Raw genomic sequence first — 8,106 nt, 5'->3', positions numbered from 1 at the left:
ATCTAATGTCAATAGGCTATATTTTCACAGAATATATTGTATATACACAGGTCATACTTTCTAAATAAGTACGACTCCTTGTAAACGTGGAGAACACAAGTTATGGAGAAGTAACATTACCATGCTCGTTGTATATACTTTAACAATACTTGCAATGGAGGAGGTTGCCGAAAAAGGATCTATCTCATTGGAAATTATTGTTGATTCTATAAATGCGCCTTTGGTCATTCAATCATATTGCAAAATATAAAGTATACTACTCGAGGTGCTTACTTCTCAACACCACCCCTCAATGCTAGGTGGCATTGGATAAAGCATGATAGGATGCCCCCCTTAATCCACAATGATATGCCTTTATAAATCAGGCTACAAAAGATGGTTATAGGTAGAGAGTTTTACAAGACTCAAGAGAGTCGATTGTTTGTGGCAAAGTTGGCCTCCAATTCCTTAGGTACTTTGGGAACACTGAGAAACTTAATGGTGATATGCCTAGTCTTTTTGCACTTATTGCACTTCATTTTGTCAATATATTTCTTCCAGCAATTATTTACAATATGCCATTTTTTATGACAGAAGGAGCACTTTGTAGAAGCTATATGGACTAACACTTGCTCACGAGAAGTAAATGCTGAAGTACCTTCATTATGGTTCCTCTTCTCTTCATCCAAGTATGATTGGATGGTACTTGCCAAGGTTGGGTTTGGGATATTAGTAAGGGTAGTAACAAGGGTTGGAAAGACCTTCTTTACAAACTTTAGAAGGATGGCAATGGCATCTTCATCATGAATTGGTGCTTGAACAAAGGCTAGTTTGCCATGAGCCCCTTCATATGTGAAATAAAATTGCTTAGATATTCTTCCTGTTTATACTCTAAGCTAAAAAACTCAATCTTTAGAAAAATCTTGGAGTTCTTCTCTATAGTGCCATAGAGCCTTCAAGCTCATTCCACTTCTCCTTTGTAGTGGAGAGTTGGTCAATATGATGAATTAAGGATTCATCCAGATGAAGCATGATGATGGCCTGAGCTCTTTCATTGTCTTCTACATCAAGGGGATTTGATGGGTCAATAGCTTTGGTCCCTTTTATGAAGGGCCAATAGCCTAGTTCCATCATTTTATATTTTACTAGGACTTGCGAGGGATGGAAATATTTTCCATTGAACTTGCGAATTTGAGGCCTTACGTCTGCATAGGCCATGGCCATTATAAGAAGGTCTTACCTATTGCCTTAGGAAATGGCAGTGTCTATTCCTTTATAGGTGGCGGCCAAGTACGAACCAAATAATAGAATTGATAGCCCTACAAATGATAACCAACTTTAAAGCTGTAAGAATGAAAAAGGTTGGAAATCATACATATGTAGTATCTCAAAGTAAGATTTTGGTGGTCCCGTCCTTCAACCAACCCTTGATTTAAGTTTTACTATTTTCCTAGGTTTCAATGAGGTGGACTTCTAGCTCCTCCCATCCTTGTGGTTTAGTGTATGAGCATTTGGTTGAGCAAGGTCAATTAATGACCTCGATACTTGGTGAAGAGTCCGAGGAGATTTCAATCACATCAATATTCATAGGGTAGTAGTACTGATGTCACTAAATGCCTTTTCATTTCTTAGAAGCACTCATCTTAAGATTGAGATGTTTAGGCATTACCTTGTCAAGTTTGGTGAGACACTTGACTCATCACACCAATTTTGAGAGCATGCTTCTCAATGAACTTATGATGTCCCTCCAATGTTGGAGCTACTCACAAATTAGGGACACACTTCAGAGCACATGCTTCAGTGATTAGAATCATTGTTAATGATTATAGATTGAAGAAATAGGAAGCTTGAAGATTTTTGGCTATGGCTGCCAAGAGACTCACAACCAGGGTTTTGATCACAATATACTATAGGAGAGGAATTAGGACAAACCCTATTAGGTGAGGATGGTCTACTGCAGGGGCTACAATAGCTTTATGATAGCCACCACGATTGTGCTCACTACAGGCTGCGCCAAGGAGCTGAGTTGGAGGCAGTGAAATCTATGCCACGTTCATGATTTCTGGCAATGATGTCTTCCTGGCTGCCCAATCTCCCTGTTTGAAGTGTCGTGCTGAAGTGCCTTGTGCTAGGGATGAAGTCTCCAAGAGGAACCTTGAGCTAAAATGCTCTCATTTTCTCTCCCCAGGTCCTCCAATAGCGGTGGTTCAAGCTGTGGCTATGGTGGTTAAGAGGCAAGAGGTAGAAGTTGAAAGCTCATGTGCACTTAATGATGTAAGGAGGTTGAGGGAAGCTAAAGCATCAGAGATGGCTCTGATACCATGTGGAAAAGCAGAGTTGGAAGCATGAGAGTGTGCACAAGAGGGAGAGAGAGAGCTCAAGTTCAAGAAGAAGATATTGCTTATTAAGTTCCTCAAAGGTACAACTAGTACACTCTCCTCAACTGTGAGAGTGACCTTGAGGCAGTTTATATAGCCTTTAGAGAAGTTACGGTTAGGGTTTCCTCTTGCTCCCCTGTCCTCCAGTTCATTTACACCTAGCTACCCTTATCCCCTCGAGTATAAGGAGAGGTCACATGCTTACTTCTCAACATGATTGAGGAGGAGAAACTACCACTTAAATGCCTTGAAAGAGATCACAAAGTATCAAAAGGGCATAGAGCTCTTGATTTACCCATTTATTCAAATAGTTACAGAGATATTGTGAAAGTATGAGGATGACAAGTGGATGCAAAATTAAGTCTTGAAGACCCTACAAGAAGTAGTAGAGTCTTAATTACTTAGATTTTTTGAAGATGCATATCTTTGCTCAATCCATATAAATAATGTAATAATCATACATAGAGATATATAATTAGCTAGGAAAACTAGAGGCCTACTTTTGTAAATCCTTTGCAATTAAGGAAGATTTGTAATTCTTTTTGTAGAGGGGAATTTGCTATGAGAATTAAAGTGGAATAGGACCAAAGTCCCTAGTTTTGGAAATCCTTTGTAATCAAGGAAGATTTATAATCATTTTTATGGAGCAATACATATTTATATTAATGAAATCAAGGTTTGTATATCTTTGTGTCTATTTTCACACTTGTCTTGGGAATTATTAAATGATTTATATATCTTCACTTACATGGATTGCATGGTATTAATAGTTGTCATGTGGCCCTAACAATCTGATGTTCCATACTCTCATCTATGTGTGCTTCCTACATTGTTGATGGCCTAAATAAGCTTGTTTGTGTGCTCCAAAGGTTATTTATGTTTTGTTAGGGGTAGGAAGAGTAAGAGAGATAGAAAAGATGCTATAGCACATTAAATAGCTAAATAGAATTGCACTATAGTTTTCTGTATTTTGTGTTTTTTTTTGTCTTTGCTTCTCCTTCTATCACTCGCAGTACATATGTAGCTATGTCAGCCTCCACACACTATGGTTTCAATGGAAAACTTTGGCATCAATAATGAACTTCTAGCCAAGTGCATTTCCTAGCCTAACTACAAAAATGGATTATAGAATTTAGAAGTAGGGTTTACTCGATAACATCATTATGCATGGTTGGGAGTAGAGACTATAGTGGCACACTTGTTTCGTGTATAGAAGTCATGTAGAAAGAGAAAAATATATTAGTATTGTATGTATTTTATATTAGAAGGCTTCTAAGCCAAGCACTAATGCAGAGCCAAATCAAGGATACGAAGGCACTTATAAAAGGGAAATTACTCACTCCCTAGGGGTAACTTATTTATGGCTTCAATTGCTTGTTTGCGGCATCTCTTCAATACTGCCAATCACCCCTCCACCACATTGCCCACAATCTCCTATTTTGGAGTCTCAAAAGCACTTCCCAAAGCCACCCATCTAACGATTCTCTTACATAAGAGTGTGTCAAACATGTGTCTCACCAACTCCTCAACAAGGATAATCTTATTAGCATTTGGAGTGATATTGGAGACATAGAGCACCTTTGAAGGCATGTTGAGAAATCGTGAGGTGGGCATGAGAAATACTGGCGAAGTTTGTGTGGAGCACTACTACAATGTATCGAGGGGATATGAATTGTATGTATTAAGCAAGGACTGTATCTCTTTTAAAACCCCCTTGGCCCCTATCTATAAGAAGCCCATCTATATCCAACATGCCCTATAATCACAAGAAAAACCATTATTGGAGTTCCATTAAACTAGATAAAAATATACATAACCTTGGCCTCTTGGCTTCATTATCCTCAACCTTGGCCTCTTGGGTTAGGTCCATGTTGTATTTTGACTCGGCTAACATGCAGGCACTGGAATCATCCACCCTAGCGCAAGTGGCCTTCAATTCCTCTATCCCAATAGTAGATTGTGTAGAGGTGTCAATTGCATCCACTAGGTTATCAATTGCACCCTAAATATTTTTGAGCTTGGAGGATTAGACAAGAGATGACAATGTTGACATGGGCTCCAAAGAAAAATGACATGATATTTCTAACATGGAGGGTACATCATTCTCTTATATACTAAGTATCTTATTCAAATTGTAGAGAAAGAACAAGCCCATTATACTAGGTTGACAAATATCTCAGTAAGGCTATACACTTTTACATCCGCACACTCGCTCTCATCCACTTGGTCTTGAGCTTTTGAGTGGACTTGAAATATTGTTTGAAGGGAGGATCTCTTGGAGGGTTTAACCCCCTCACTAGCATTAGTGGCCTCTATAGATGAGCCATTAAGAGGGGTGAGTACTATGGCAAGCTCTTTGGTTGTTCTCTTATTATGCTAGGTTTGGTGGCTCTAGGTTGGGGTTTGGGGCATCTTTCATTGAGCCATGGAGATGATCCTCCTCATTGATCTAGATAGTAGCAAGGTGATCTTCTTGATCATTTAAGAGGAGGACAAGTGTGGCTATAGATGAGAGGAATTGGTGGATTGAATGCATCAATATATCAAGTGCCCTAGCCTTCCCTTACCTTCTCAAATGGTAAGTTTTCTATAAAAGGTAGGAGTTCGGTTCTTCACAAGCTTGGAGAGCTTCTTTTTAAATGCCTCATCTCCATTGATATACATTAGGAGATCAACAGGGACCCAATCCTCTTGGGATCCTTCAAAATATACTACATACTCTTAAAAGTGGGTATTCATGTATTTTAGTGGATCCTTTAAGACTGGGCCCATACCAAAGTATTGTATCATAGAAAGAGATGTGAGGATTAACAATTTGGAATAGAGCGTCACGATTTGTGAATTATGGCTTGATGAATAATGCATTAGGGAAGTCATTGAGTCTTCTAATAAACCACTAAATGAGGTGGTTAGATCTCTAAGATGGAAAAGATATATCTTCTCATACTCATGGGCATGAACATGAAGAACCTTAGGAAAATCATTAGGGCCAAAAACATTCAAAAAAGGCACTTGTAAGAAAATGATTAAGTTGTTAATTAGTTGATATTTTGGAAGAATGAAATCCCCAAATTTGGTTGCTCAGATGTGATAAATGAGAGAATACTTAATTCATTGAAGGGGTCAGCCATTAATTGCCCTCATCTTTTAATTCATGTCATGGTCACCTTTTTGGCCATTTTTGTCTTAAAACTTGGGAGGATTTATATTTTCAAGATATGTCCACAAAAATCGAGTTTGTCTACTCCCACATCTTCTTTTCATATACCAACCACTCTTTCACCATTCTCTTCTTTGTGCTCACTTTCTTATCACTATGAGATTCATTTGTGGTTGATTTGCTAAAATGTTTAGCAATACCTCTTCAAGTAATACAAATGCATGCTCACTTTCTTATCACTATGGGATTCATTTGTGGCTGACCTGCTAAAATGTTTAGCAATATCTCTTCAAGTAATACAAATGCATATACATGCAAGTACAAACTTACCATTCAACTAGATCCAATTTTTACATCTTGGAGAAGTATACATCGTCTAAGCAGATGAGATGGAGACTAATAGATTGCAAACACAAGGAAAGAAACATAAATATTTTTGGGTGGATGGAAATATTCATCTCAAGGATCCTTTCGTAGGTAAACCTCCTCATTTTTTCAAGATTCATGACTACATAAGATATGTTGGGGAAGGTTATAACGGGATGCTTGGCTATTGTACAAGGTTATGCTCTGCATCTTCTTGCACATACATGGCTCAAATGCACAAAATGAGAAAAGCATTATTAATTGTATATACAAGCATTTTTGAGCTTACAAATAAGATTGACATTTTGGAAAATTCTAACAAGCCATTACAAGACAAGCTAGCACACTTAAAGGAAACTCCAATACAATTCAAAGAGAGAAAAAGACCATTTAAAATATAACTAGCTTGTGTGAGAGAGTAAAGAATGGATGACTAAGTCTCACAAAGAAATATGTCTCTAACATATCAAGTATTAATATTCAAGAGAGTGAGGAGAGAATCAATCTTTTAAAAGAGACCATGAATAATAATGATATTTTGAGGATTCTTAAGTCACCTCAAGATGTGGATTTGAGAGGTCCAACTCTCAAAGAATTGGTAAAGGACTCAAATAATTATAGAGACATGTGATATTGTGGGTATTAATAAAAAAGGTTATTGTGCTATCTCTAGATTATGGCTTAAAAATCTTAAATGTAATAGAATAACTGCATTTGGGTTGCCTTGAGCCCTTGTAGTATCGGTTGCAAGGATTGCTATATGGATCGTAAGATTCCACATGTTTTTGGGGAATACATTCATATTGAAGCATCTATGCCATACAGAAAGACAAAAATAAAATCTACTTTTGAATACAATGCCTTTAACAATATATGGATTAATCTAAGAAGAGTATAGATAGCAATGGTTCACATATATAGACTCACAGTAGAGGAATGTTACGTTGTTTTGAAGTTTTCCTTGAAGTTAGATGAAGCAAAGATTCAAAAAGGACAAAAGATGAAAAGAGTTAGCATTTGCATCTGAACAGGGTATTCAACTACAACAATAGTGGGGGTCGAGCACTAGTGCATAAGTTCTAGTTTGAGATGGACATTTGGTGGGTTGGTGCACCTCAAGTACCAATTGAGAATAATCAAACATTGAAATGGTTGTTCACTCATACATAGATATTCCAAACATTATTGAGTCTCAAAGTGAAGGAAAAATGTTGGTGGTTGATGGGGTTGGTAATTTTAATGTGGAATGGTATATGAGTGTTGACTTAAAAACTATCAAATGTATGCTAGAATATGTAATGGGGCAAATGAAAAATATCATTGTATTTATTGCATGGAAAGTGTTGGGTTTAAAAATTGGAGCAACTTGCACCATGCAAGAAGAGTCCTAACTAGAAACTCTATAGATTTAAATAAATTTAAAACCAAAGAAGATATATGGGATCCAATTCTATCATTTCCTCTTACAAATTTTCATATATATACTTTGCATGCATGGATTAGAATAATTGACAAATTTCTCAGGTTGCATCTTGACTATGCATACTAGATTAAGCCCTTGCCTTTATCAGATGAGTGTATTGACAAATGTGAGGTATTACTCTCCAAAATGGGTTTTCATATAGGTCAAGTTCACTTAAGAAAAGATCCAACACTTTCAGGAAAAACAAGAGATGTCTTGGCTGATGTTTGAATGCGAGGCTCAAAAGGCAAACACTTTTTAGGAAACCATACATGAAAACATATAAGCATTACTTGGGAGTATTGGAGAGAGGTGCCAAAAAGCTCTCGATTTTCAAAAAAGTCATTATTAACTCCACAATATCTTTATCATGTCCTTTGTTAGATTTTGTTAGACTTTGGAGATTTTGGCTAAAAAGGAGGAGAGAATCACGAAGTGAACTCTACTATCTTCAAAAAGGAGGAGAAAAGAATACTATATTCTTACACACATGGAAAACTCTATTTTGTCCTTTTCTTAATCCCATAATTAACAAAAGTGTATATTTTGAAGCGTTTTTAGCTCTAATGTTGTACCTATTGTCCTCTTCCCCACTATAACTATTATCTATGTGAGGGTATGGGTAGTACTTCATGTACATAGCTATAATTGTTATTCCTATGAGGATATGGGTAGTACAACATGGAATAGGATAGAGCCATTTGGGTTATCTTTGGAATGCTTTCCTAGATTGTTGTAATTCAATGTGGGGTGATTGTTTC

Source organism: Lygodium microphyllum, chromosome 4 (genome assembly GCF_053477565.2).
Source record: "Lygodium microphyllum isolate KBCC chromosome 4, Lygodium_microphyllum_v1.1.10, whole genome shotgun sequence".
Taxonomy (NCBI): Eukaryota; Viridiplantae; Streptophyta; class Polypodiopsida; order Schizaeales; family Lygodiaceae; genus Lygodium; species Lygodium microphyllum.
Note: the sequence above shows the minus strand (reverse complement) of the source record.